Source organism: Urtica dioica, chromosome 8 (assembly GCF_054948205.1).
Source record: "Urtica dioica subsp. dioica isolate 48M chromosome 8, U.dioica_male_clone48M_v1_H2, whole genome shotgun sequence".
In the NCBI taxonomy this organism is placed as follows: domain Eukaryota; kingdom Viridiplantae; phylum Streptophyta; class Magnoliopsida; order Rosales; family Urticaceae; genus Urtica; species Urtica dioica.
Genome location: NC_142763.1, coordinates 9,886,567 through 9,893,709, shown reverse-complemented (window position 1 = coordinate 9,893,709; position 7,143 = coordinate 9,886,567). Strand labels below are relative to the sequence as shown.

General features: G+C 35.9%; 1 long non-coding RNA gene across 1 annotated transcript; it reads left to right on the top strand.

Annotated features, from left to right (window-relative positions):
• The first annotated feature begins 310 nt into the window (after window positions 1-310).
• Window positions 311-589, top strand: LOC149387939 (uncharacterized). The gene is made up of 2 exons (XR_016300616.1): window positions 311-392; window positions 521-589. It is a non-coding gene; the product is annotated as an uncharacterized LOC149387939 (long non-coding RNA).
• Window positions 590-7,143: the final 6,554 nt, after the last annotated feature.

Sequence of the window (7,143 nt, the reverse complement as noted above, 5' to 3'; positions counted from 1 at the left end):
TAAGAAGAGTCTCGGGAGTGAAAATAATTTCCGAAACACCTTAAATATATTCAAAATAAATTAGAATCAACGAGAAATTATCTCGGTTTATTTTCTAAATCGTTTCCATTTAATTATGGACGAGATGTTTATTTTGAGAGTAAAAGGATCGATTTGCAAACAAAAGGTGGTTTATTTGAAAGGAAATTTGAGAATGAGGAAGTTAGTAGGATTATTTTTGGTCCTTATCCCATTAATTTCTCAGCCACACATATAGTATTCTAGACTCTTCTATTACCCTTATCTTTTCACTTTCACGTTGGAACAAACCAAAGCAAGAAGGGGAAAAAAAAAAACGCACGGAAGAAAAAAAAAAGAGAGAACAACGACCGAGAGACGCCGGAGTGGTTTAGGTGAGTTCGTCCTCTTCTTCTCCTTCCCGTTATTCATCTTCTTCATCTCCATTTCTTTTTCTTTTCCTTCGTTCATCTTCTTCAATCACGCTGAGAATCATTGGCTCCGATTTTGTTCTCTCCACAAGGTTGAGCGGGATTTCGTGGAGTAGGAGAAGCCGAGAGTTGTGGGTTCGTTTTCTACATCAAGGTAGGAAATCCAACTCGTTTTCTTTGTTTCTAGTCCGATTCCTATGTTTTCCTATTAGGGGTTTTTGAGTTCATTTGGTTGATTTCGTGGGTTGCTTGTGTTTGGGCTCGGTTTGTGCTTGTAGTGAGCTGAAATTATTTGAGTTAGGATTTTCAGATTTTTATGGATACTTTGGCCGAAAATTTGGAAGGGAAAATTGGGGGTTTTCATGTGTGATGCTTGAATTAGTTAATTGTTGATTAGGACTCTGATTTTAAGTGTTGAAAATTGGAGTTTTACTTGTTCAATTTCAGTTTTCACGTAAGTTGTGTTTTGGTTCACTTTTGGGCTGATTTTTGGAGGTTTCGGATTTCAGAGTATGTGCTTGGCTTTGAAGTATGTTGAGTGGATTTTTGTTTTGTCTGTGGTGTGGTACTGATATGCGTAGGATCGGATCTGAATTTGTGGTGTTTTTAGACGAGTCGGAGACTCGCTAGGATGTGAATAACATAGGTTCTTTTTAGAAAATTTACTTGGTTGAAAGTGTTGCTCGTCTTTGGTTTTTGTTGTTGTTGTTGCTGAGCGTGGGACGGGTTAGGATCGGGTGAGTGTTCGATTTCCGAATGCCTTGTTCGGGAATTGATTTCGAATCGAGAAACTTGGGTATCCTCGGTTCAATTTTTAATCTAACCATGCTCTCTTGTTGGTGCTGCGTGTCTCTCCGAGCTCGTACCGCAGGTACGAGGATGCAGCAAGGATGGTTCCGGCGAGTCGCGGGCGAGCAGCGAGGGCTGTTCGGGTTCAGCGACAAGGCAAAGAGGGGCTGTTCAGTTCGAGCGATACGTCAACGGCTCGGTGAGATGTCTTGAGGCTGTGACAGCGCGCAGCGACGGTGCAGACACGGGCTGCGAAACCTCAGCGTGTCGAGGCAGAGTGAGTTACGCAGCGACGACAGCGACTCGGCATCCTTTCGTTTCCGCGTCGGCGACGATGCGTTTGAACAGCGACGGCGGCGACGACGAGTCGTGAATGTACCGGCTCCCGACTCTAATTGTTAACCGAGTCGTTTCTACTAAAAGTCTTTTAACTATAATATGTAATATTATTCGTAAAATAGTTATGTACGTTTATGATACTAATCACGTGAGTTAGTGAGTTGTTTCGGATTCAAATCGGGTGCTTCAGGTGTGCTATGGTTCGTGGGTTCGAGATAAACCGAGAGTGTCGGTTTCCGTGAGTGTCGGTTTCCGTGAGTTACGAGTACCGAACGTGTGTGATTGAATCCGAAACATTCCCGTATTGTAATGTTTTTCAAAAATAATTTTATAACCTATAAGCTTATGATTAAGCTTAAAGTATTTTTGTTACAGCTCATAATTAAGCTAAACCATATTTTATGTTTCTTATTACAAGTATTAAGTTTTGAAAAAAAATAATTAAGTGGTTTTGAAAATAAAGGTTTGTACAACCTTATTATTATTCTTTCTTGATTATTATTTAAGCTAAGTATTCTAATTATTTTTAATTAATTATTTTACTTATTATAACATATTTCCATAATTAAGATTAGTATTATTTTCAAAACCTATATCTATAGTTTTTAAACGGGTTGTTTTATTAACTACGCTTATAGTCTAACCAACGGGTTATTCTAATTTCTATGATCTTAGAGGTAAGACTTTCTTTACAAGTCTAAGAGTAGTGATTTTGGTTCTTGTGGATCGTTGTGGAAAGGAACAAGTTTTTCTCCCTCTTGGGTTCTTAACGTTGAGTTTCGGTTCTAGTTTTGGGCTCGGCCCAAGGGATTTGGGTTATTAAATGCTTCCTTAGCATAGCTAATCTCGAGTTTCATGTTTAGTCGCTACTTGTAGGACTTGTTCTCTCTCTTGATCACTGTTTCATGTGGGAATCGTGTTCTTGTTTTCTCTGATTCTCTTAAGTAAGAACGTATGTTTTGCGTGTGACGGATATGAGTTCCGTGCGCCTTGTTCAGTTTCTCTGGGATGAGAATTTGTAGACTAGTATTTCTGCTAGTGCAGAACTAATGGTGTTCAACGCTCCATTTTATTCCTCAGATATTTTCAGCTATCGCCGTAACGATTAGGCGTTAGAGGGGGAAGGAGCTAGCGAATCAGGAGTCCATGTAAGTGGGAATTAAGTCAACTACTTACCAAGGGAATCACATGTTTATGTGCATTTTACTGTGTTAGTAAACAAGAGTAGTTGAAAGCCCATGAATTTGACAAACTAATCAAGATTAAGGCTTCGGCTACTATTATTGAAAATGTAGCTTCGGGTTTGTCCCGTTAAGTTCAAGCGTAACCCGCTAACAACCCAAGCCGTTTCTTATTTGATTAGTTAATCTTCCTTTGACTTACTAATTTTAGATTCACCCGATAGACGGGTTTACGGGAAAAGCAGGGACAGACGTTTCTCAGATTCCAGCTGAGATATCTGTTCTAGGGACTACAAGGGTCACACCTTGATTTCTCTTTCAAAATACTATGACGAGCATATTAAACAATATTTAATCGAGTTTTACTCGAAACGATGCTCTTCCCGTTGTAGTTTAGGGCTGTACTCTGATTCCATCGGGTACCAAACATTTAAAAAGAACAGATGTCGGTGGTACCAGCAAGTCTGAAGACTTGTGTTTTTGTCAGGGATACCTGACGGGCGCAGTGTTGTAATTGGTAACTGCCAGCGTGCCGGGCACGTCTGAGCTTTCAGGGAGCTCCTGAGCGCCCCTATGATTGGAGATGGTACCATTAGAGGATCCTAGACGAAGTTTAAAACTTGGAGTCACCCTCATGATTAAATTGCTCGGGTCTGAGGGTTGGCTACTTGTCATTCTGAGGGTTGTTGCAGTGGGTGGTTGGATGACCTGAAGATCAGGATGACAAGTTCACATGTAGTAAGTATGCACGTGCTTGCATATCATATGATAGGAATCATATGTCTTTCATGCATAATTTATGTGTTATGTGCACGTCACATGTCATCTAGTCGCTTTTATTACTAGATAGACTCCCACTTGCTGAGTCTTTCGACTCATAGTTTATGACCCTTGGTAATGTAGGCAAAGGAAAGGCTTTACTCGGGTAGAAGGAGGAGATCTAGTCCAGGCTTGCGTCGCTCGACCTGTGGCAATGAGAGTTTTTGTTTTAAACGGGGAAAAATGGTGTTTTATTATGTAACTAGTAAACTTGTATTCTAGTTACTTGTTTTGCGTCCATGTTTGTATATAAGTTATATGTAAGATATGTCCAAAACAAACGAGTGTGTTTTGTTATGTATATAGTCGCTATAAGACTTGTATGTGAAATAAAAGCGAAAAATTTCCCCGAAAATTCTATTACTTATGATATATGTCTTATAGCTATTTAATTTATTTCCGCTTACTATATACAAATGCTATGTTTATTTAAATATTCTGGAGGAAAGAGATGTAAGTACTTCGCGGCTCGCGTGCGAGCTAGAGCTCGCGGGTCGTGACATATGCATTGGCTGCTCTTAGGTTTGGTAAATTAGTACATTAGTTATTGAGTTACATGCTATTTATTTATTTAATTATGTTTTAGTATAAATAAGTGTTCGGAGTGGGTAGGCTTATGAAAAGAGTTGTTTAATCTATTATTTTAGACTATTAATTTTCTATTAGCTGGATAGTGGAGTCTAATCGGAGGGATTGGTTCACTTCTTGAATTGTGAACAGAGTTTATTTTCTAGTAGGTTTTGGTGTATTGGGCTCGGAATTGTGTATGGTTTTTCATATTGATTGATGATTCTATGAATTCAATCTCTCTATCTCTCTCTCACCCCTTCTTTGCCCACCCTGGATATACCTCCCATCCAAACGTTAACATATATGAATGCATAATACAAAAAAATTTAAAATTAGAATCAGAAGTGGCTTAACATTTCATTATTCAAAACAATGCATAAACGCAAGCTTTTTTCTTCTTAAACTGTTACAGAGATATAATGAAACTTGAAGAAAGCAAACAAGAATGGGTCAAACCGCCTTTCAAAATAGATTTGTTACTATCCACATACTCTCTCTCTCGGTTCTATTATTATAGGTACTATCATAACATTAAGTCCAACATCAGATATTTCTCATAACAATACAAAAATATTTTCAGACATGTTTTCTTTGTAGAATCTCGCAATCAAAACCAACTCATTAAAAGAGTTGTTGTTATATACTTCCTGAACTTTCATTTATCTACATAGATTAATTAAAAAAAAAATTAAGAACAAGCTAATGAATCCTGAGCAAGCCACGTCGCTTTGGGCAGCTGTATTTTCTTTCCTCTCTTATACGCTTGACATTTGTCTATATATATAAATACAGCTGTTTTTTGCTCATAAAAAACGCATTATTGCGAAATTCTTCCTTATTATAACGTGGCAAATGTTATTACATGTCTGTTACTTGTCAGCAGCTGCTAAACACAAGCAAGGTGGTACAATCACGATCTCTCCAATTCTTGACTTAGTCATTAGTCATTGCATGTTATGCTTTTTCAGCCAGATGTCTCCCTCTACGATAACAAGTTTTATTTAACGGCGTTCACTATATGTAATAACAGTTACTACAATTATCAATTATGTGTTTCTGATTTTTTCTTTCTAAATCTCGTATAGTTAATAATTAATATTTATTTTTTAATTGAGCTGTATTTCAGCCTGAATCCAGGAAAGAGAGCATTCAAGGACTTTTACGTTTCAATTTTTTGTTATGTAGTATCATAAATTGCACGTGTTTGATTATTCTTTGTATAATACATGCATGTATGATTTCAATTATTTATGGGTAAGCTTTCATTTCTGAATATTTTAAATAAAAAAGTGTGTTATAAACTACTATAGCGTAAAAAAACAAGTAATTCTAAAACCCATTTGTTAAACTACCATTAATCAATTTAAACAGCAAACAAAAAACAAAACTATGATAAACTGTCATTAACACTTATCAACAATTATATGGAGAAAGAAAATTAATTAAATATTAATTAAGTTAAGAAACTGCCATGTAAATAATTTATTATTTTATTTATTTTTTAATTTAAAACCGGTCAAAAGGTATTTTTGACCCTTTCGATTAGTTCATAAGTTGAGTAACGAATTTTCAATTATCAATCGAACGTTGGCTGTTAAAATAAAATTTCAATGATTGAAGAAGGCTATTTAACTGCAGTGCTAAATAAAATTATTACAAAATTATACAATACAGATTGCAATTATGTTGGTAGTCCTAATTCATGATTTCATCATAATAATTTGAGTTTTTACCTACGTGCGTCAAAATTGGCCAAGCGCAAACGCACCTGCAAAATGAACGCTCTTATTAATTTTATCATCGAAATTAACATTTTTGAAGTAGTATTTGTGTCTTTCGCTCATTCAATTATTTTGTATACTCTTATCATTGTTATCACTTTAATTTTTTTTTTTATACAGTACCATGTAATTGTATACTAAAATATGTAGACTGAAATTGTATAATTGTGTAATATATATACTAAAGAGTGTATATTGAATGTATTAATATCCTAAATATTTCAAAAAAAAAAAGAAAAACATTATAATGTTTTGAAAGAAGCGTATAAGCGTTAGTATTGTAATTTTCCCACTTATTACACATTTTTGTTGAAAATGGGCCTTAGTGCATATAGGTCAGGTCATGATATAATATGTTATCTATTATGCAGTGATTGTATATTATATACGTAGTGTATTGTAGGTCAGGTCTCTCTCTCTCTCTCTCCCTCTTCTCACTTCGTCTCTCTCCTCTCCCCTCTCTCATCTTCTTCTTCCTCATTTTGCTTCCGCCATTTTATTTTTCCAGAATATGAGTTTATAGTTTCAAGCCGAAAACGACATAACATGGACAAACGGCATGTCATTTTCAGAGAAAATCAAACGAAATAACATGGAAAAACGACTTTCATGAGTTCGTCGGCCGTTTTCCCGGCGAAAACGACACCGCCGGCGAAAATCGGGGAATTTCGGCGACATTTAAATCCATGTTTGCAAGTATACCCCTTGATAAAAAGGCATTATAAAAAGTTATATCCCTCAAAAACACTCTCCCAGAAAGATAAAGACTTAAAAAACAACTTAATTTGCATTCAGTCCCATATACATTCTTCCAATTAGTCGTATAGTGTTTGTGGCGACATTAACTGTAATCGTCCAAAGTTACAATAGCTGGTAAGATTATTGAAGAATGATATTGGCTTTCACCAAATAAGACACACTTGATTTCATCACATCGTTCCTACAAAAGGGTTTTTCCGGTCACCACCATTCCAAAAGGGCTTTTCGGTCACCACCGTCCTCCAATTCTAGGGTTTTGAATCTGCAGAAATTACATATAATCCATACATAGATATATATGTTATTTTGCTTATATTTTGTTTTTTGTTATATATAGCTAATAATGTAGGTTTAGGGTTTGCAATAAACGGGAAGTTATTTTTGCTTCTAATAAATAAAAAATGTACATAATGAGACTTCAAATTTCTTCTTCTTCTTTTTAATAATTATGACATCAGACATCAAAACACCCTTTTA